This window comes from Myodes glareolus, chromosome 5 (assembly GCF_982192425.1).
Source record: "Myodes glareolus chromosome 5, mMyoGla1.1, whole genome shotgun sequence".
NCBI classification, from domain to species: Eukaryota; Metazoa; Chordata; class Mammalia; order Rodentia; family Cricetidae; genus Myodes; species Myodes glareolus.
In genome coordinates this window covers 65,251,037-65,275,532 of record NC_142030.1, presented here as the reverse complement: position 1 = coordinate 65,275,532, position 24,496 = coordinate 65,251,037, and positions in this window count along the sequence as shown.

Below are 24,496 nucleotides of genomic sequence, written 5' to 3'. Positions count from 1 at the left end.
TATAGATTGTAGGGGCTCCAGAAACTGGGGTGTTTGTATTATATGAGGGAGAATCTAATTAGCTCTTTTTACAAATTGAAGTCTTGATACCCTCCGAAACTGTCTACCTGAGCTAATGGAAGCTCACTAACTCTCGTCAGGCATGGAAGGAACCAACCTAAGACCAAACTGGGCCCTTGGATGTGGGTAACAGTTTTATGGCTGGGGCAGACTGTGGAACCACTGGCAGTGGGACCAGGATTTATCCCTAATGCTTGTATTGGCTTTTTGGAACCTATTCTCTTTGGAGGAATACCTTGTTCAGCCTAGATATAGTAGGTAGGGGGCTTGGTCCTTCCTCAGAGCAATATGCTTTACCCTCTCCAAGGAGTGAATAGAGAGTGGTGTGGGGGGAAGGTGGAGGAAATGGAAGGAAGGGAGGTAGTGGAAATTGGGCTTGGTATATAAAATGAAAAAACTAAAGATTTTTTTGTTTTTTAATTTAAAACAGAAGTCTCTTGCTTTGGGGATATTTGCTACCAATCTCTCCCCCCCCAAAAAAAAATACTGTAAGCTCCTTGCCAATTTTCATTTTCTGCTCACAATAGGGCAGTTTTGGCATAAATAAAAGGCACCACAATTTCTGCTGGATCAATTCTTGTTAACTGATAAAATCTCAATTTTACTTTTAGAATCAATTCAGAAAACTTCTCTATATAGGTCTTTAATTTTTGACTCTGTTTATGTGTTAAAAATATTCATTTTAAGATATCTTCTCTCTACATAAGAATTCCTATGGGAGAATGAGTAGAAGGCAAAGCAACTAAAACACAATCAAACTTTGGATCTAAATGATCCACATGTGCATCCTATGATTTCTTTTCTACCAGAGCCAATTCTCTCTCACTCTCAGATGATAATTTTCTTGGACTATTTAAGTCCTTATCATCTTGTAAAGTTTGAAATAAATTACTCAGTTCTTTAGTTGTTAATCTAATTTCAGGCCATAGCCAATTAATATCTCCCAGCAATTTTTGAAAAATCATTTAGAGTTCATAATTGATCTCTTCTGATTTGTATATTTTCTGTGGTTGTGGTTTCTATAAACCTATATTTTATCCTAAAAAAATAGAATCTCCTCTTTTGTTTTTTTTTTCAGAAGTAATTTGTTATCCTTAGCAAGGCAAATTTTTCTTTACTTATTCAAACATTTTTTCTAAAGTATTTGTATCTGAATATGCCAATAAGACATCATCCATATAATGGTAAATTATAGACTGAGGAAACTATTTATGAATTAGGTCTAATAGCTGTTACACAAAATATTGACAAAAGATGGGAGCCCAGATCACTGAAGCAGCAGGATGTGATCTGCCCCATTGAAAAAGGTACCAAGACATATGGCTAAAATAGATCAGAAAAATGGGTTAATCAAGATGTGAGAGTTAGCCAGTAAGAGGCAAGAGCTAATGGGCCAGTTTATAATTTATGGAGACCTCTGTGTGATTTTTCTTTGGGGCTTGCCGGCTGTGGGGTACCAGGTAAGAGGACAGAAATCCCCAACAAGCAGGCCGTCCTTCATGTTACAAAATGGCACCCACATGGATAACTGCATCTACAGAAAGCCTGAGAAAGCTTGGGAAAGACTAGAGTAAAGCATTTCGGTTTTCAGTCATAGCAGGAAAAAAGCTGCACTGTTTTAAAATGCCAGCTTTCTGGGCCGTCCTGCCAGGGAAAACTCTTGACTCTTTCAAGCAGGTGGTCCGACTATGGAGTTATGGACACACTGTTGCAGACTGCTTCCTGGCAAGGAAACACTATAGGAGCTTTTGAGTGTTGTTTATGGAAACATTGTTGCAGCTTGCTTCCTGGCAGGGACCCTGAAATGCCATAAAATTGTGGCAAAAAACTTCTCTATATTCCTTAGCAAATTAAACACCCATGTGGTCAGAAAAAGAGAGATATACAGTAAAGAGAGATTCAAAGAGGAAGAAAACCTCTCAATGGTTTATAGTCTGTTAAAAATATATACAGGCTAAAGGTTAAAGTTCTCAAAGTTAAAAGAAAGAAAGAAAGAGAGAAAGAAAGAAAGGAAGAAAGAAAGAAAGAAAGAAAGAAAGAAAGAAAGAAAGAAAATTCGTTGGGTGTTGTGGTACACACCTTTAATCCAAAGACTTGGGAGGCAGAGGCAGACAGACTTCTGTAAACTCAAAGTGTGGTGGCAGACACCTTTAATCCCAACACTGGGATGGCAGAGACAGACGGATCTCTGGGAGTTCAGGGATAGCCTGGTCTACAGAGGGAGTTCCAGGGCAAAGATATGCAGAGAACCTGTCTCAAAAAGCCAAAAGTTAAAAGTAAAAATAAAAGAAATAGAGGTTAAAATAAAGCCGCATAAAGATGGAAAATACACAGAGAATCTTGATACTGTATGCTATTATGCTCTCTTTAAATTGTTTGAATGCCGAGGAAGGAGCAACAGCTGCTAAAAGATATTTGCTTATAAATGTTGCAGAATTAATCCAAGATAGGTATTTTGAAAATACCTTGACTTCAAAATTGAAATCAAAAGGTATGTTACTTTGGAGAAGAGATTTTGCATTTGTTTCCACAGAAAACGAGAGGCTCTGGATTTATTCAGAGTTAAGAAAAATCCAATTTTATCAAGGAAGACCACCTTAAAAATCTCCAGTAGAAACAGATGGCCCAGATATCTGAGTTCTTCATCCAGAACAGGTTCAAGACTGCTGCCTGAGATGATCAAGAGTCACAGGATACTTCAGTCAGTACTTGATCATAACTCTAAATTTTCTTTAGGTCCCCATAAGATTATCAGTGTCCCCAACCAGCTGGAAGTAGCCTGGAATACTATGCCCACATTCCCAAAAAAATAGACGATGGATATTTTTCTTTGTTTTTTTTTTTTAAAAAAAAAAGAGGGGGAAGTGGTGAGGGAGAATTGTCTGTAATCTGTCAATCATGTTTTAAATAAATGCTGATTGGCCAGGCATAAAGTATAGGTGGGAAAACCAGACAGGAAATAGAAATGATGCAAAGAGAACAGGAGAATTCTGGGAAAGAGGAAGTTGATTCCTCCCACTCCTGCCCAGATTCCGAGGAAGCAAGATGTGAGCTTCCCTGCTGAGAAAGACACTGAAACATGTGGTTAGCATAGATAAGAACAAAGGGTTAATATAAGCTACAAGAGCAAATAAGTAGCATGAGCTAATGGTCAATCAGCTTTATAACTTATAGAGATCTCTGTGTGATTTTCTTTTGGGGCTAAACAGCTGTAGGAACCGGGCAGGACAGAAAACACAAACAAGCTGGCCTTCATGTTACAGTGGGAGAATCTTCCGATGATATCTTTTAACAGGCTGAGAATTATTAGTAAGTAGGCACCATGAAGGCAAATTTTTCTCTATCCTGTTCTTGTAAAGGTATAGTTTTTTTTAAAAAAAAAAAGCAGTTTTAGCCTATTAAAAGATACCATTGGAAGATTCTCCCACAAAGAATACTAAACAGCCCCACCTTAGGTTAAAAAAAAAACGCCCTGAAGTAGAGTATATGCCTCCGGCCTTCCTGCATTATCTATATAGAAAGGGCAGGAACAAAGTGTAGTTGGACAGAAACACCATCCCTGGGATTCTAAAGAAAGGAAGGTAATGGTGAGACATTTCATGCCTTTATTGTAGCTTCATTGGCAGAAAATGAATGGAAATATATGTACACCCAGGCTAAGAGAAAAGTCAGCACAAGCTGGTAAATCTCAAGTTCCTGGTTTCTCACTTAATCCTGTGATTGTATGGGGTTTCTGACAAGGCCGGATCTCTATATTGAACCAGGATATAGGTGTTAGGGAAATTGTGATTATTTACTCACTACTGTGAATTTCAGTTAACATCTGTTTGACAGAATTTAAAATCTCAACTTTGTTTCATGTCAGAAAAGGTTCTAGCATGTTTTCAGGGTAGCATTTCATTAAACCTGGGGCATTTCTACCATGTAGTTGTCAGCTTCCTTCACAGAACTAAGTAAGAAGGATGAACATACAACAGAAGAGATTGAGCTGTGTGCTCACACACCTGCAATGTATTCTGCAGGCTGTGGAAAGGCTTCTATTGCAACCCAGATTACAGACACTCTCATATTAGTTACTTTTCTGATCATTGTGACAAAATACCTTGTGGTACCTGAACTATGGGATGGTACGTGAACTGGAAACTAAGCTAGAGACTTCAAAACACACACACAGAGACAGATACACAGGAACACAAGTCATCCTTGATACAAGAGTGCCGAGAATGCCCACTTTATTGTGCTCAGGGGCAGCTTATATAGGACTCTGGTCACACCCCAGCTCTCAGGCTCTTTCAGCTGCAGACTCATCAGAACTCACTCCCCTGCCCTCAGGGTCTTGTGCTCAGAGCAGCTGCAGGCAGCTCAGAGCAGAGGAAAACAAGTTGTTTACAAGAAATTCAGGGTCTGGTGGTCAAAAGTTCCCAGCATATCCCCCTTTTCTATGTAATTATGGGAATGGCACAAATATGATAACAATCAGTTGGAAAATGCCCTAGTGACCATGCTCATTCTATGTATTCAATGCTGGTACCAGAGACAAGATAGTCACAGTAGCCATCTGGCTGATGGCAATCCAGAGTGGTCATGAGGGAGGCTGCAGTGGTGACAATAGCAGCCACCAACAGTGATACCATAGTCTCTGCCAGGATGGCTCCACCAGGCCAGACACTGACTGGGATTGGTCAATGCACCTTCCAAAGCCTGCTGCTTGCATGCCTTGAGTGTGCAGAGCCAGGAACTGCAGATCTGGGAACCACAGCCACCTCTGGGCCTCTCCATGTGCACTTACAGCAGTCAGCTGCATCCCTCACAAAGCTCTGCTCCAGCCACCACCTCTCCAATCATGGGAATTCCAGGAAGCAGGCTCATGCTCAGGAACATAGAGGGACCCAAGCTTGCCACCTATATCCTGCAAGCCACTCATCAGGCCCACAATAGAAAACAACCCGACTTAAGCAATCATCGAGGGAATTTGGGCATGTCTCTCTCTCTCTCTCCAGACTCCTTCTTGTTATTTGGGAGCACTGTATCTTTGGGGGTATTTACAGCAATATTTCAGGGGGTCTTGATTCATAAAACCATGTTAGCCTTAAATGATTCCACAGGCTCTCATCTACTGTGGAAACAGAAGCACATCCTCTTTTCCAAAGCAACGTATCCTTAGACCCATATTTTAAAGACAAGATACCTTTTTTAGCAGTTCCCAGAATCAAATGTCTTTCTCCAGTCAAAAAAAAAAGAAAAGAAAAAAAGAAAGAAAGAAAGAAAGAAAACACAGTATACATAATCCAAATTCTTTGTGCACATTCCATCTTTTCGTAGCTTATAATCTGACTATCTATATTCTGTCTCTTTAAAGACTTACTTAAATACACAACACACATACCCTTCTTTAATCCACCCTCACCTTTCCCAAGGCAATCTCACTGAGGGCCTCCACTTGTAAAACTACACCAGTTCCATTCCATGCCCTCTTGACACAAGAATGCATGACTCGCATGTCCCCAACAATACCTCACAAGAAGCAACTTAAGTTTGGAGAGGTTTGTCTCAGCTCATAGTTTGAGAAAACACAGATAGCATGGCACAGGTTGGGAGCAGCTCATAGCTACAGTAGGTAAGAATGGCACAGCTAGTTACAAGAAGAGAGACCCAGGCCAAAAGTGGGACCAGAACATACAGCCCTCTTACCCTACCCTTAAGTCCCAAGATGAGATCAAGGTCCTCAAACCCCAAAGATTCTACAATTTCCAAAAACAGTGTAAACAGCTAAAGATCAGATATTCAGACACATGAGCCTGTTGTTCACATTCAAACCATCACAAACTTGGACATCTGGGGACATGTGAATTATCTTGGGGCTCTTCTGCATACAGGAGTTGAGAGGAGTGACTAGTTAAAGACATCCAGGGCTTTAGTTTAAAGCATGTCCTCATGAGTACTAGCATTTGGATCAGTTCCCAAGAACTAGTACAGCTGGAGCTGAGAGATAGCTCAGTGGCAAAAGTGCTTGTTGCTCTTGCAGAGAACCAGAGTTCAGTACACAGCACACACTCTGCCTGTCCATGGGTTGTCTCTTTAGTTTTCCATTTGATTAGGTGTGCAGAGCCCTTCAGTTCCCTGTCATCCTGTGTTTCTATTTTTGCTGTTGTATCAATTATTGTCTATACTTCTAAATCCTTATATAGGAAGTCACTATCAGAAACGGTGCCATCAGGTTTTTTCCTATGATTTCTTCTACTAATTGTATAGCTTCCAGTCTGACATTTTGTTGTAAGAGTTTTTGACCTGGGGCCAGAGGGACTAGGCAACATCTAAATCTCTACAAAGTTCAATTCCACCAGAGTTCATCTGTGGGAACCAATGAGTTTATTAGGGTTACTTTCAAACAGTGGGTGAAGGGATACAGGAAGGAACATAAGTGATCTTAATCTGGCCACGCTGGGAGGTCTGCACACCGTAGGGACGAGGGCTTTCCCCCTAGTTAGAAATGCTTCTATTCATGATGATTTTTTTGGATGTAGTATAAGAAAAGGATCTATCTAGTTCTCAAATGGATACTCAGTTTTCTAAAAATGATTCATTAAAGATTCTTTCTTCATCATGTATTTTTTGGATCCTTTGTTGAAAATCAATTTATTGTAAATATTTGGGTTTATTTTTTATTTTTTTGTCCTGTTCTCTTGACTGATTTGAGAGTGCCTGTTTTAAGGCTACTATCATATTTCTTTGATTACAATTGTTTTATAACACATTTTGAAATCGAGTAATGTGATTCTTTGCTTTGTTAAGTATTATTTCAGCTATTTGGGATAGACTCCAATTCTGTACAAATTGTAAAACTATTTCTATGAAAAGTCACACTGGAATTTTGATTGGAACTATACTATATATGTTGATAGCCTTGAGATGTGCAAACATCTTCTAAACATTAATTCTTGCAGTTCATAAGCATGGCAGTCTTTAATTTTATATGTCTTCTCCAATTTTTTCATTGCTGTTTGAGATCAAAATGTAGAAGTGTGCAGTCTTGTGTTTATTTTAACATTACTCATAATAGCTATATAAATAGATATAAAATAATCCTGTGTCCATCAATATATGAATGATCTATGGATGGTGGTAGCACATGCCTTTAATCCCAGCACTAGGGAGGCAGAGGCAGGTGGATCTCTGGGTTCAATACCACCCTGGTCTACAGAGTGAGTTCCAGGACAATCAGGACTACACAAATATTTTGCTGTCATAAGATAAAATAAAAGTATGGCCAAGGACAATCAGATAGAGGTATATAGAGATGCACAATGAAATATTATATAACTTTAAAAAGCAAGGAAGTGGTCATTTTCAACAATATTCAGGGAACAGCAGAGTATTTTGCTAAGTGCAATAAGCCAGATGCAAAAAGACACTTGCTACATGATCTCATGTATAGGTTTAATTTGAAAAAAAGTTGAACCTGAAGAAATAGAGATGAGTAAAGCATTTTCCAAGGCTGAGTAACAGCAAACTGGTAGAAAAAACGGAAGCTGTTGATCAAAGGCTACAATGTTTCAGTTACACTGGAAGACTGGATTTTAGCTATCTATTGCACTGTGTGGTGACCACAGTTAATAATGAAATATGATATATTTCAAAATTTCTAGAATATATTTTAACACTTATACCACATAAAAATGATAAATTGGTGAAGTGATGAATATTTTGATTAGCATGACTGAATCTTTCTCTAACATATACACAGATCAAAACATCTCATAATTCCCCCACAAATATACACAATTATATGTCAATTAAAAATAAAATAGAATAAAAGCTTGGGGAGAAACAACCAAGAATGGAGAAGAGAAAACCCACAGCTTTTTGGGTTGCCTCCAGGATGGCTGGACCTCAGCAATGCCTCAGAAATGAAGAACACAATATAGGATTTCTAAACAAAACAGATGAGCCTAACACCAAAATTTCACTGCACAGTCCCCAGCAAGAGTTGCCCTTAGCTCTGCAAGTTACTTCTCTGTCTGTGATGTAAGGACTGTGAGCTTCCCCAAATCACTAGTTCTCTTCGCCTTGACTTGAAACTTAGCCTGTGCTGCAGCAAATAGGTGGGGCCATTTCCAGTCACAAATCACAAAGCTCATTGTTGGTGTGTGTATTTAGAAAACCCGAGGGTCCTCTCCTGTGCAGAGGCTCAAGCAGAGGCACACTTCATCTCTGAGCATTTTCCTGGTTTGTACAACCCCTATAAACTTCCTTCTCTACGCCTATGAGAACCCTGTGAAAGTTATGAGGGTCCTTTTCATCATACCAGTTGGAACTTAACCTCATTTGGTTTCACATAACACACTATTAATGGGATAACATACTTGACCTAGGAATTCCTGAATGTACCCAGAAGTAGTGCAGAGTAGACTAGCATTTCAAGAGCCTCAGCTCGTCACACAATCTAACTTGATATTTTACCACTAGCATCAGAGCAGTAGAGTCAAAATCGACATTACCCAGTTAGTTAAACCTCTTTCCAAATACATGAAGCCCCTTTCTCTCATCTGCCGGCTTTAGTCGTGGCGGCAATCCTGGTCACAGGACTTGCACACTCTGTAGTAAATCGTTCCAATAAGAGAGCCACACCAAGCTTTTATATAAAGCTTTCCATGTAATAAATAATTCTCCAATAAAGTCATAGTTAGAATGGTAGTTATCCCAGGCTAAGGGTGAAGGCAGAAACTAATGAAAACAGGAGACATGCACAAAGTCAAATTTAGAAGGAGGAAATTCTGTTTTATTACACAGCATGGTGATCACAGAGGACATTTCTGTGTTGCATAAAACTTCATATATTACATGTTTAAGAATAACTTACAGGGAGCTGGAGATATGGCTCAGCGGTTAAGAGCATTGCCTGCTCTTCCAAAGGTCTTGAGTTCAATTCCCAGCAACCACACGGTGGCTCACAACCATCTGTAATGAGGTCTGGTGCCCTCTTATGGCCTTCAGGCATACACACAGACATTTATTGCATACATAATAAATAAACAAATATTTTTTTAAAAAAAAGAATAACTTACAGATTACTCCTACTGCTCTCATCTTCCAAAGGCATTTGATGTGATAACCAAGATAATTTGTTCATTGTCCCATGCAAATATGGAGATTTATGAAAAAGTCCTCTCACTGCTAATGAAAGCAGTGTCTGAATTGCTTCTGTCTGTTGAAATTTATCTTAAGAAAATGATAAAAAAGAATCCAGGCAGTGGTGGCACACGCCTTTAACCCCTGTACTCGGGAGGCAGAGACAGGTGGCCTCTGTGAGTTCGAGGGCACCCTGGTCTAGAGTGAGTTCCAGGACAGGCTCCAAAACTACAAAGAAACCCTGTCTCAGAAAGAGAGAGAGAGAGAGAGAGAGAGAGAGAGAGAGAGAGAGAGAGAGAGAGAGAAAGAAAATGATGAATGAAGCACTGTACCAAAAAGAAAGAAAATAAGAAACCATATCTTGGTACACTCTTGTAAATTGAAGTGAAAAGACAAGATTACGAAAATTCTTGTTTATTTGTATTTGTGGTGGTTTGAAAAAATGGCCACCAAAGGGAGTAGCACTATTAGGAGGTGTGGCCTTGGGGGAAGTGTGTCACTGTGGGGGTGGGCTTTGAAGTCTTTTTCTCAAGCTTCCCTCAGTGTGACAGTCGGTCGACTTCCTGCTGCCTGCTAGATGTGGGGCTCTCAGCACCACGTCTGCTTGCACACTGCCATGCTCTCCACCTCTGAAACTGTAAGCCAGCCCCCTCAATTAAATGTTTTTCTGATAAAAGTTGTTGCCGTGGTCATGGTGTCTCTTCACAGCAATAGAAACCCAAACTAAGACAGCATTCTAATTTTGTTTTAAAATGTAAATATAAATAGTGAAAACTGAAACCAACTTTGGATCCCCCCACGCTGATTTAAGCACCGAATATCAGTGATGCCGATGAGTGGTACATGTGAGTCATGCATGTGAGTGGAACATGCAAGTGATGCAGATGAGTGGCACAAGTTAGCCTTGCATGTGAGTGGTACATGTGAGACATGCATGTGAGTGGCACATGTGAATCATGAATGTGAGTGATACTGAGTGGTACACGTGAGTCATGCGTGTGAGTGAGGCATGTGAGCGGCACATGTGAGAGATGCATGTGTTTCTACATATTCCTAATTTTCTTTAGCATTTTCAAAACAAGGAAGTTACCTGTGTTATTTGTGATGCATTATAGTGAACTAGTTCTAATGAAACATCTAAGCCTCCAGTTAAGAGACTGTACAGAAAGCAAGCGCCAGCATCTGGGATATTTTTTAGGCAAGGGGCAGATAGAAGTCAGAGAAGATTTTCTTTAGGAAACTGTTGTGGTGAGCCAGGGAGATGGACCAGCAGTTAAGAATATGTGTCCTATTCTAATTCTGTTGACAATGCCCACTATGCACAGCACATCACTGCTGGCAATTCCAGCTCCAAAGCATCCAATACCTTCTTCTGGCCTCCATGTAAGTCTTCATCCTCATATGCTCTGAACTCATATACATAAATCCACACTTGTACAACGTACATATACACAAAAATCAAACACAAAAATAAAAAATTTAAGGAAAAGGCTGTGTCTTTTCATCTTTGTAACTCTTGCACCTAACCCAGAGTGGAGTTCATAATTGGTGGAACCCAATGTAGAAGGAAAATTCAGAATTCCTTGCTCTGGACATATGACAAATGTCAAGATGGTAACAGTCGTGACTTATCCAACACAGACCTCTTCCACATGTAGTCCTGCGCTACAAGAGAAACCCCGCATCCCCAGAGCTGGCACTGAGCCCACACACTGAAGTACTCAATACTTATTTGTTGCACAGAAAGAAGGGGTAAGTAGGTAGAAGGTTACCAAATACAACTTTCCCCATTTTGTCTATTGGCCAAGCTAGATTTTACAAGATTTGAAGTAAGAGGGCATGAAAACAAAATCACACTTCTAGGAATTTTCCAGACTTTATTCAGATAGTATGCCACTGTTATTCTCATAAACACACCTGTTAAATCCACAGTCTCTACGTCTGATCAGGACAACATGATCAATCTCCTCATATAAGATGTAAATGTGATCTTTTCTGTCTGTTCCAATAAGACAGTTGGCTCTGCCTAGGGTATCCTCCCTTCTGGACTTTCCTCCCCAACCCACTTCTCCTCTTACAGCTCTCTAAGCTCAGCAGTAGACCTTTGCCTGCCTGTTCTTCCCTCTCTCCCCCACACATCCATCCTCAGTATATGCCAGCCAAGCAGACATGGAGCAAAAGAAGGTGTCTGCAGAGGAGGTGAATAACCTCATCCTTCTCCCTTCCCAGATTTCCTGCTCAGGCCTGACTAGGATCAGGAGAACTGTCTACCTGCTCATAGAAGCCACCAGAACATTAAAGAATAAGGCAGGAGGAATGTCATTATGAAGCAAAGAAGATGATTTGCTTGCTGCAATGTTTGTCTGGAGAACCAGTTTTTAAGGAGTATTGGATGGGGAGTATGAAGCCCAGGAAAGTTGCCTGACTGAGTTGCCAGAGCTACCTATAAACATTCTGATGAAAGAATGCAAGAATTCTAATATCCCTTCACACCAGCCTAGTTAGCAGAGCCTACTATCTCCCCGATGGGCAGGCACACCGTAATTGTGGTAATGCTAATCCCTTGCACAGAGCGTTTTGCTACTTTTAAGCCTCTGCCACGTGTCACATCTTTTGTGGCCCTCATAAGGACTTACAATACAAGGCAGGACAGTATTAAAATTCCACTTTATGTTTTAGGAGAATGAATGACTGACCCAAGGTCAGAATCTTAGCTAATCTTGGGTATGAGACACACAGTTTCCTGAGTTAGGTCCAACGGCTCATTGTACATTGCTGGGGTTGACGCTTGATTTTGACAGTTTCCAAGTAATGGTGGTCCACTAAAGATGGGGATGTAAACAGGAAGGAAGAAGAGATGAAGGCAGCTCTAAAGAATGAATCTCTGAAGCGTTTTTCTATTCACAGTTAGAATAACTAGAACGTCATTAGCTCAAACAAGAGGAGAACCAACTGTTTCTGTGTGGAATAAAAAGGTTGTTTTGTTTATTTTTGCTTAATTTTGATGTTTTCTAGTCACATAATTTTAATACTGGGCATTGAACTCAAGGTCTCATACACAAGAGACAAGCACTCTACCATTGAGCTGTGCACCCTGCCCATAGGGTCGTCCTGCAAACCAGATATTAAAGTTGTACCTAAAAATATAAAATTGTGTCTTGATGCTTGTCTGTCCTGCTCACAAAGATGCCACAAATATAAGCTCAGAAAAGTTGGAGGAACCCTTGTTCTCAGCTTTGTCTTCAGAACACAGGCGGCATGGGAAGTGCAGACCCAGTGCTGTTTATGGAAGGAAGGGAGGTGGGCCAGAAAGATCTTTCTTTAGAAATATAGAATATCTTTCTATATTTCATCAATTGTCTAACTGCACTTTTAGAAATCAAATCATGATTTTCCTCTCTGCTGTGGTTAGAATATGCTGGTGCTTACTGAGGGTCACTGGGATGCTGGGAGTACCCTAGAATGCCACCATTGGGGTTCTTTTTCTTTCTTTCTCCCTTCTTCCATCATAAGGTAGACAGTTTTTCCCTACTATGCAGACTCCCACAGTGAGCTGCCTCATAAGTAACTTTTAAAACAACAGGGACAACTGATCATGAGTGGGAGTCTCCAAAAATATGAGATTAATAACTCCTCTCTGTAAGTCAATTGTCTGGAGTAATTTGATAGTTACAGAAAGTTGGCCAGCACCCTTGACAAAGTATGCATTTTCATCATCAGAACACATGTGTTCCTGGGTGAATATGCCATCTCTCCTGATTCTGGCCCCTTAAAGGGCTCTTCTGTCACTCACCATATGAGGAAGATTGCTGTCATCCCTTCTCAGACAGAGCCAATTGTATCTTTTCCTCCAAAAGTTTTTGTGACTGTGGGTGATGAGTAGACAGAGGCCATGGAGTCAGATCAAGAGAGGAAGCAAAAGGTTGTAAAATTGTATCTAGAGCTCATCCTGTCATATGTAGGCTCACGCACCCAGAAAGGTGGTATATCCTAAGCAAGAGCTGAGAGCTGGCACATCTCAGGCCTGGTTACCCATGTTGGAGCTGGAGTAAAAAGGGTGGGTGTGACTGTGGCCCAAGGACTGTGGCCCAAACAACCACCGCAACATAAGCACTTCCTGAGATTAATGAAGCATAGAAAAGAATAACACCTCAAACCATTAACCCCAGCCATCCATAAAGCCTCAGGAATTGCATAACAAAGTGACTGCTCCTGATATATTAAGGTAAAAATACATTTTTAAAAGTCTATGGATTTTCTATAATGCACAGAAGTATCACTGGTGCCCAGTGGGTCTTTCTACAGACCGAGTACCTCAGTTCAGTTTACAACATTCCTTCCTTTCTTGTCACCTGCCTTCTCTTGTGCCTTTGCTCCTAAACTGTATGAGAGAGAGGGAGAGGGAGAGAGAGAGAGAGAGAGAGAGAGAGAGAGAGAGAGAGACAGACAGATAGACAGACAGACAGATTATCCCAACCAGTCTGTAAGAATCATGACCTGATACAGGATGCTATAAAAGTGAATTCAGTGGGCAGAAAGATGAGAAGGGAATCTTAGGAAAGACCACCTTTTAGGTACAAGAATCCTAAAGAACTACTTTGACATTGAAACCCCAGAAAGAAATAGAAATTATTATATGACAAGGGGAAGTTCCTGGACCATTTTTAGGCCATTATCAGCCCTGCTAAAAGTGGTCTAACATAGTCAGTGAACCCAGCAGAGCCTTGGGCAATGGAATCTAACACAGGTATTAATAACAGAAACAGGGAAGGTCAATAATGATGGAGGAGCACAAGGGTGAAAGAAGTGGGGAAACACGGGGTCATAGCTGGAGTAGGGAGAGACATAAGGTAGTTAGCCAAAGAACATGAAGGGCAGGAGTGGGCAGGAAATACTGCGTCTCCGATGTCTTTACCCCATGAGTACTGTCTCCTAGAACATGCACAATTAGAGGGAGTTAAAGAAAAACAGGGGCCAGAAGAGAAGACAAAGCAAAGAGGAAAGAAATGAAGGTCAAGGGGTTTAGCAAGAAGAACAGAAGATTTGCTTTTGGCAGTTGATGGACATGGAAGTTCTTGGGGGCCCCACCAACTATTAGATTACCCTTTGGAAAAAAATATCTCCTCAATGACTCAACTTCTCTCCTAACAGAGTCTCTCTTGAGGTCAGAAAGTCACTGTTGGGAATAAAGAGTTAATGTTTGAATGCCTCAAAGAGACTCTGGAGAAAATGGTTCTATTCTCAGTGTGAGGGATTTCCATTATAAAAAAAAATTCTGTAGATTGACAAAACTAAATGGGCCCTCCATCACATAACCATAATCCTCTTCAGTGTACAAAAGTCCAAAAATAAAGACCAGATGTCTTCAAATTGCTGACGCTGTTTGAGCTGGTTCCACTCGCTCACAATGATTGCTAAACCAAGCTTCCCTGGACGCAGGGTTGTGGATTTCCATCATTGTATTATTGGTTTTTTGGCCACAATTTTCTCGTTCACATATACGAGCATCCTTCTGGCCTCCTTGGGTCTGGGATGGAGTTTTCCACTCTGCGCAGGACGCTTCTACAGAAGCTCTCCCTGCAGCCTCTTCCAACACAGAAGTGGCAGCGTCCCATTAGCATCTGCTTAGCACAGGGAGGCCTTCACTGAGACTTGTTCGGAATCTGGTGCCCCCATCAAAACTTTATGGGGGATTCTTTCCCAGGCCAGCTCTCCCAGCAACCATCTCACCCTGCCCTCAAAACCCTGAGCTGCACTTGAAGCCCACAGCTTTGGATCCACAAGCTGCATGGTGGTTCCCTCATTTCCTTCCGACCCACCCTCTATGTCTTTTTCTCTATTAGGTGTCAAACAGTGTTATTGGTGCTAACGTGTTTACTGGCTTATTCTTCTGCCTCCCTCCCCTGTGTTTGCCCTGCTAATTCTTTGTTATTCTCTCTCTCTCTCTCTCTCTCTCTCTCTCTCTCTCTCTCTTTCTCTCTCTCTCTCTCTCTCTGTCTTTCTTGCTCTTTCTGTCTCTTACACTTTTTGCAGGTCATACGTTGATGTTAGTACATAGGGCATTTTAGTGAAAAACATTATAATACAGCGAACTTTCATGGGGGTTCTTTGGATAGAGATGGTTTTTGGTTTTTAGTAATGTGGAGTTTTTGTTTTGCTTTGGTTTAGTCTGGACTGGGTTGGGTTTTTGAGACAAGATTTCACTATTTAGCTGAGGCTGGTCTGGAATTCAAGATCCTCCTCTTGCCTTGGCCCTTTGAGTGCTGGAATTACAGCAGCCATCCCTCTTGGCTTGACTGTCTAATTCAACTAAAGGAAGAAAGCTGGGGGCGTAATTCAATGACAGAGGCTTTGTCTAGCATGTGTAAGGCCCTGGGTTCAGCTTCCAGATCCACAAAGTGTCTGTATGTGTGAGCATGGGTGTGCGTGTGTGTGTGTGTGTGTGTGTATGTGTGTGTGTGTGTGTGCGCGCGTGCGCATGTGTTCAATTATACAGCACTACGATTTAGGTGTGAAGACATGTGTAGAGAAACAGTGAACACCTTCTTAAATACGTCCTTAGGATATTCCAATCACATTTTTCAAATCTTTGACCTTCATCCTACTTGGATGTTTGCAGAATTTACTTCACAGTGGAACAGAGACCATATGTTAGCAGCTGTGTTGTGTAGGGACTTTTGTGCCCTCTAAGAATACATTTGACTTGGGTCCAAACTCCAGAAAGAAGTGTTAGATATAATTGGAATACCCCTTTAGGTCACACCTGGAAGCAGACTCAATACAGTCTGCGTAAGCTAGTGAAGACAGCTCAAGTTTGCACAATCCTGAGTATTTTAGGAACTCCCAACTGAAGGTTACGACAAAGACAGAAGCGCTGGTTGTAAGCCAACAATTTTAGATAATAGAAAACTGATTTCAAACAACTTGTTTGCTTTATAAACTAAAATAGAAATTGCTTCTTGTCTGACCCCAGAAGCAAAGCTGCCGGCCTCACATTGCCTTACTGTTCCAAGGATGGATTATAAATGAGATAGACTTTCACTCTTCTTCCAACAGAGAGGCCAGAAGAAGCACCATCATGTCAGGTTCAGGAGCTTTGGGTTTCATGCCTCTTCCAGGCAAAAGGAGACTGACAGTATGCATAAGATTTTCCCACACACATCACATCAGCATGTTCTAGACTGCTTGTATTCCTGACAATTTGATTCTCAGGGGCACTTTTAAAACTTTCATCTCAATTGTAGCTTTTTAAAACTAAAGTAGAGAGTGGGGTTGATCATATACTCTTTGTTTCATAACCCACTGTCACTATCACGCTTCACAAGGCTCAGTGAAACATTTTATTGGTGTGTAGTCATTGTACATATTATTGGGTTCTCTTTTAAACTGATTCCACTTCTATTTCCCTCAGTCTCTCTATCTTTATCCCCCTTCCTCCTATCCACATCTGCTGTATTAATGTGTCTGACATACTAGTATGATATGTTTATGTGTGTCTGAGTATACACAGTTACCATTAAAAATCATCATACAGTGTGTGTTCATGTTTTGATGGACTGAAATGATACCAGGCTGGGCATCCCATGGTGAACTTCCTTTTCTGTTTTTTACTTCCTTCTCTTTTCTCTCTTTCTTTCTACATTCATGACTCTAATTACCTGCCTCCATGAACAATGCTCCGGTGATCAGCCATGTATATGTCCCTTCTGATTACATGTGAAACATTCATCTAGGATATGTTCTTGTACCTGGGGCTCCCATAGTGCTTACTACAGACACCTCGTTAGCTGGCTACTGCCAGATTATTCTCTGGAATGGGTACACTGAGGTGTGTTTTGCCCGCAGAGGACAAGAGTTCTAATTCCTCCTAGTTCTCACTACCACGTCTTAGATTAGATAAAACGTAGGGTCTTGCACACAAAGCAACCACTCTGCACCTGAATTAGGTCCTCAGCCCTTCTCTTACTATTTATAACCTTTTCCATTCTAATGAGTGCAAACGATATTTCACTGTTATTTTCATTTAATTTCTTAGTTTGAGTGAATTTTCATGTACTTGCTGGTCATTCAATATCCCTCTGTAAATTTCTTATTCCCACTCACAGTCATTATTTTATTGAGATATCAATCACTAATTACTGTTTTATAGTCAGTCTATTGACTTGATCTACTTTTACTGAAAAGAAATCCTCCTTTTGGCTGTAACTAAATACCTGAGCTGGCTGCTGTGTGAATGGTACTTCAAACAGCCTCACTTACCCCAAGCTCACAAATTTCCAGGAGCTTTTATGTTCCTGTCTAATTCATGTCTAATTCTGCTAGGATGTTATTGGTTTCTTCTAAGAATCTATTTTTTCTCTGTATTATACCAATTTTCCTACGCAATATTCAAATAATCCATTGACATGTATTTGTGGCACAGCACTATCTTGTATGAGGTGAGGTCCATAGATAAACATGGTCTACTTTTAATTCTTTTACACAATTACATGGAATATAATTCTTTTACACAATTCCCTTATTCTTCTTGTGTTACATAGTTTTCGCTACTGTGTGCGCTTGTGGTTTTGTGGTTACGATTTTCTGTCTGATAGAGTGACTTCTCCCTGAATCATCATCTTTTTAAAATTTGGCATAGCAGTTCAAGGGCATTTTTTTTAAACCTTAGGAACTGCAGGATTACCCCTGGGTAACTTATTACAGTTCTGTGACCTTGAGAGACCACCTGACTTCTATTCCTTTCCCTCCTGCACGTGTATGGTCCTAAATAACCCTTTATGCACACTAACCCTTAGTGTCAACTATTCTTGTGTTTAATTTAATAAGAAGTCCAGCTCTAAGCATTGTAAGAAAATACCCCTAATGCAGCAGCAAGCAGTCAACTAATGCCATGGACTCTTTCCCTCCTCTTGGGATTACTTCCCTTAGGGTCAGCGTCCATCTCACCCAGATGTTCTCACGGAACAAGTCTCCGACAATATCTTACTTTCTAACAATCTACACAGAAGGAAGCTACTGCTCTTGTATTGGATTCAAATACAGACCCATATCCCACCTTATTACCTTGTCCTGTCCTGAAGCATAGCATTCCAGAGACAATACAAGTGACCAGCCGATAAAGGGTTCTGCCTAGCAGGACCTGTGTCGATTTGTCTGCCTGATCCTTGACCAGCCAGTCCCCATCTGACATAGACTAAGGGCCAAGGAATCACTTGGGGAGAAAACTTGGACTGCCACCTCCAGAAGAGAGAGCAGATGCAGCGTAAGTAAGCTGTCCACTGGTGACAAGGCCCTGCACTATTGACTTCCACCTGGGTCCTCCCACTAGAATAAAAAGCCCCAGGAGGGCAGATTGCATGACTCTTTGGTACCCCCATTTCTAATCAATGCAGTCATATAGAGGGCATTCAAGAAACACTTATTGTGTGTGGTTAAGGGAAGAGGTGTAAGGATGTCCACAACTAGAGCTGGATTTCATAAAGTAAAAGAGGAAAGAGAGGCTGCAGGGATGGCTCCGAGGACAAAGTATGTATTTTGCAAGCATGAGGACCAGAGTTTGGATCTCAGAAACCCACTCTAAAAAAGACCTGCTGCTTGTAATCTCAAGACTTTAGACATGAAGATAGAGGATCCTCACACCAAAGTGGCTAATTAAGCCAGCCAGAATTTACAAACTCTGAGTTCAGTGAGACGCTGCTTCAATAAAAGCAGAGAGCAGTTAGAAAAAACACCTGATGTCAACTTTGTGTTTCCACATGCACACACAAACACACATGTGTATATGCACATTCAAGCACACATACACAGCCATATACACATTGAAACACACCCATGACATACATACATATTTTAAAAGGAAAAGGGGGGCCGGAGAGATGGCTGTGCTGTTAAGAGCACTCACTGCTTTTGTAGATCCAGACTAGGTTCCCAGGACCCACATTCTGTAACTCTAGATTCAGGAGATTTGACACCCTCCTCTGACCTCCTGAGCGTCAGGTATGCATGCGATGCACACAAAGGCAAAATACTAAGACACATAAAATAAAAATAATTTTATTTTGAAAAGAGAGAAAAAGAAATATCTACTTCATCATATCTGTTACATTAGGATTTAATAAACCCAGACGTCAATCTCAGAAATGGAGTCAAAATTTCTCTGCCATATTAACATAAAAAAGAGTTAATTCTACCACCTTTTCCAATATCCTGAACTCCTGCTCTAGTGGTATCAAAAACTGGGAGTTTTAGAGTCTATCAGACTTAGTTCCTGTCTTAACCCTGATATTTATTAACTATTAGCCTCATTGAAGGCCTGAGAGCCACAATTTCATTCCAGCCCATGAGGATTTGTAGAGTTTGTAGAATTGTTATAATAATTAAAAATTAAGAATCTAAAGATCTCAGCCTTCATTCCTGAAGTCCCAGGTACTAAGGAGCATGAGGCAGGATTGTGAGTTCTAAGTCAGCCTGGGCAATACAGTGACACCCAGTCTCAGACACAAACACTTCAGCCAGTGTCAGGGACTGTGCTGCAGGAGAATGATAGCAGCAAAGAGGACCAGTTAGGCTTCTGTGGTGGCCTAGGCAAGGTGCTTGGACTCTAAAGAAACAAAGCAAGCAAGGTCTCTTCTCTCAGATTTCTCAGAATCTTGCGGGAAGTAGAAATTATTTGGGAAGCAATAACACTAAACCATAAACATAATGCACGGTTAAGGAGGTAGAGAATGTTACGTATACTGCAACACTTATCTAATCCATGATGAGCAGGGAAGGTATCCCAAAGGTTGCAATATATTTTTTATATAAAACAAATGAGTAAGAATTAGCAAAGCTGAAGGTGAGCATGTTTTAAAAAGGACTTGATTTCAGACAGAGAACTGGGTAGTGGGATGCCTCAGAGCTGAGAAAGAACATGGCACATTCATGATAGGCAGCTGTTAGTGGTTCTTTGCTTATTTGTTTGTTTGTTTTCGAGACTGGGTTTCTCTGTAGCTTTGAGCCTGTCTTGGAACTAGCTCCTGTAAATCAGGCCGGCCTCGAACTCACAGAGATCCGCCTGCCTCTGCCTCCCAAGTCCTGGGATTAAAAGCATGCACCACCAACACCGGGCCTTGTTAGTGGTTCTTAATAAATGTCATTTGCTGTAAGTGTGACTGCTACTATAGCAATGGTTTTAGTAATACCGTCTGCTAACTCTTACTGTTTCCTAAAAGTAAATCCTAAGAACAACATTACTGCTATATACAAGAGCATATATTCCAAGGCTGGAGAGATAGCCCAGTAATTGAGGTGCTCTTCCAAAGGCCTTGAGTTCATTTCCTAGTCCATGATGAGCAGGGAAGGTATCACAAAGGTTGCAATATGATTTTTATATAAAAATAAACAAATGAGTAAGAATTAGCAAAGTTGAAGGTGAGTATATCCAGGTCCAGGGGATCCAGTACCCTTTTCTGACCCCCATGAGTACCCCAGACATGTGGCATACACACACACACACACACACACACACAGGTAAAACCAAAATAAAACAAATAAATAGCTTTTGAGTAATACATATTATTTGATGTTCTAGCTGGAAAAGTACATTTTCTTTAGCCTTAAAGAATCCTCTAAAAGGATCTGCTGAAGTCTAGATCTTGGAAAATTGTTAAGACTAAGTTCTAAAGGGAAGTTGGGAACCAGTGAAGAGATTTCAAAAGAGGGTATGACCTTCTGCTTTGATACAATGAGCTTCAGGGAAGTTTTTATGTAAAAGTATGCATTCATAAGAAAAAAGAGAGGCAACAAAAGTAGAGAAGCAAATGGAACACAGGAATGGCTTTACGTTTTTCTGTTTTTATGTTCTTGTTTTGTTTTGGCTGATGATCCTAACTTAATCATTGGAGATTTTATACTTACAGTGATATACTGTATATATACTATGTTCCATAAGTAGATGAAAGTGTTATGTGTCAGTTTATCAGTTTTTAACAAAAGAGAAGTATTAATTTCCATATATTATGCATCGATAAGAAAGGGTTAATTTTTGTTTTTAAGGTACATATGGTGGCACATGTCTATAATCCCAACACTCAGGAACTAGAATAACAGGATCGAAAGTTCAAGGCTGTCCTTAGCTACATAGTAAGTCTGAGGCCAGTCTGGGTTACACACGATTCTTCCTTAAAAATCCACTTTAAAAAAAATTATTACAAAAAAAAATTAATGTCCACCACCTTCCTACTCAATGGACTTATTACAAAGTTATCTAAAATCACGCATGGGCAAAAGGGCATAACCCAGTGAGGAGCAGCGGTGTTACTAACTTATGGGAATGCTTAAACTTTTAGCTTTAGTTTTTATACTGTTTGGATTCTTTTAATTTGGATTGTGTAGATAGGTTCACTGTGAGCTAGCCACCAGCTCCAACAAGTAACAGCAATACCTTTCCTAGGTAACATTTCATAGGTTGGAGTTTGAAAAACAATTACATAATATGATGAAATTGACCGGTCCTTTGTTTATGCTTCTTCTTTACCAGTGTATAATATATATATATATATTATAGAAATTGTAGAAAAATGCCTGAGTCTGTAAAGCTTAATGAATTTTCACAAACTAAATGAGCAAACTGAGTCTAATTGCCACAGCAGGAGGCTTCTTAGTATTCTTGTCTAATAACTGCACATACACACACACAGTCCAAGAGTTAAAACTCTACTGACTTCTAACACCATAGATTAGTTTAGCCTGTTTTTGTGTTTTAAATGAATGGACTCATACTGTGTGAGTTCTTTTGTACTTGGCTTCATTTGCGCAACCTTATTTGTTGAGACTCATCCGTGTCATTGCATTTAGGTGTAAATCATTGACTCTAATTGCTGTATATTATTCCATTGTGTAAAAACGCCCTGATTTATTTATCCTTTCTTCTGTCAATGGGCATTAGTGTTGTTTCCAGGATCTGGCTATTATGAAAAATATTATTATAAACATTTTTGTGCCCATGCTTGCTGTGTTCCTTTGAGGTAGATATCTAGAAGTTCAAATTTGCAGTCGATAAATCCAAGCACCTCAGTACTTTCACACCTGATCCCCGCCCCTTGTACTTTTTACCTGTGGTTTTGCACCCTCCACCCTAGTTGTGTTAATGAGAAACTTATGGAGAACTACCTGCTTTCACCCGATTCTTTTGCTGACGGAAGGTCCCTGAATCACATTAATTTCCTGGGGTCCCCAGAAGTACTTTCATTCCTGAACATGTTCTGAACATATCATCTTCATTCCAGAGAGGTTTTTCAAAAGGCCAATTTGGGGCATTTCTACTCTGTGATCTAGGACCTATGATAGATGGTTGATAGCACGTTAACCCAGATTTTGGTTTTGGTAGGAGGTGGTTTCCACAAAGTCAAAAGCAACTACAAAAGGGCCTTTGCAAGAGATAGAGATTGGATCAGTACTACCCCACTTTCCACACACACCACAGCAGAAGTCCCAGGAGGACCATTAGAACAGCGATTGGCTGTTACCCCTTACATCCTACCAAGAAGCCTTCTTGACAGTCTCTAAGTAGACTGTAAATCACAGCTCTGCTGGGCTTTGAAAAATCTATCTTTTGTTGCTAATCTCTCTGTTCTGAGGGGTGGGTGAAGGATGGAGAAATCCTAGAACACTTTGCGAGTCCACAAACAAGTTCCAGACAATGGTTCCTGCCCTTGCCAAAGCTGTGGTTAGTTTTTTAACAAGCTCATTGGGACGAATTCTTTTTAACTGTACTTTACTGGTTAGCTCCTTGAAGTTACTGATGGGTACCTCAGGGTGGAGTCCCCAAACCTCAGCATTCTTCTAAGGGGCTATGGAGGCAGGAAAGAGGACAGTCTGGCCTGCCCGTGGCCTCAGCAAGGTGTCCATGGCCCAGAACTAGCAACCCTATGCAGAACTTAAGGGGGAAGCCTTCCCTAGAAATGCAAACAAGAAGAGCTGTTCGACAACTGAGGTTTTTGACAGAGAAACAGGAAGTGTTGGGCTTAAATAAGCCCCTCCCAAAATTCCTACATCGAAATTTTGATTGGTTTTCTCATGAACATGGAGTTAAAATGGGTGGGGGGAGACAACCCTTTGACCTATCAAAACTGCCACTTCTGAAAACACCACCATTTCCTTTACATTAGTCTGAATTAAAAAAAAATACATGTACAATATTTTTATTCTAGGGCCACCTTTTCAGTTCTCCTAAGACTTGCCAGGCTGGGGTGTTTATGGGTGACTTTCTGAATGGAGTTTTGTTCACAGGCAGAGGGAGACAAGAAATAGTAAAAAGAACAAAACAGCAGACAGACAGCAAAACTCACCTTTTCACAAAACAGTAACACCAACTGAAGCTTCCTAGAAATAAGCTAGACTTCGCACTTGCTCTCCTCCACCCTTCACCAAGCAGCATTTTATTATACTTATTATTCTGTTATTATATTAAGCTAATGTAATTAACCTCTTTCTCAGCTCCTCATGCCTCCCAAAACTAATTTAAACTCCTTGCCATCCCTGTCGTTAACCGGAACAATAATTAGAAGGCCTGCTTAAACTCTTTCTCACCCCAACTTTGTTTATCTGCAAGAAGAGAATGTTTGTAGCTCACAGATCTTAGGGACTAGACCAGAGGACACCTGCTAAATACAAAATCTGCCACCTACATGACCTCAAATTGACCACAGATCTCACTCTCATGCCATTTAGAGGCTAGGGGGCACACACCTCAGCATCATGACAGTTGGTAGGCCATGACATGACCTATAACCAGGAAGAGCAACAAGGAACCAGAAAGAGACAGCGTCATATTTCTTTCAAAATCTCCAACCATTCCTAGAAAATATACGACCATTCTTCCACTTAGTCACTACATTCTCTCTTCCCAACCCCATCATTTCTTTCTTCTATATTTGTGGCTTAGTGTTGAGTGATGTTTTACTCTTTTGCGTTTTTGAGGAACCCACCACTCAGCTCCCAAGTAAAACACACAGAGAGACTTATTCTTGGTAATGAATGCCTGGCCTTAGTTTGGTTTGTTTTTTGTCTGCTTTTCTTAACTTTAAATTATTCTGACTACCTTTTGCCTCTGGACTTTTATCTTTCTCTATTTCTGTATACCTTTATTTCTTTCTCCATGGCTTACTGTACAGCTGGATGATTGGCCCCTGATGTCCTCCTCTCCTTGTTCTCTTGCTCCTCCTTCTCCTCGGTTTTTCTCCTATTTATCATCTCTGCCTGCAAACCCTGCCTACCTTTTCTCCTGCCTCGCTATTGGCCATTCATCTCTTTATTAGGCCATCAG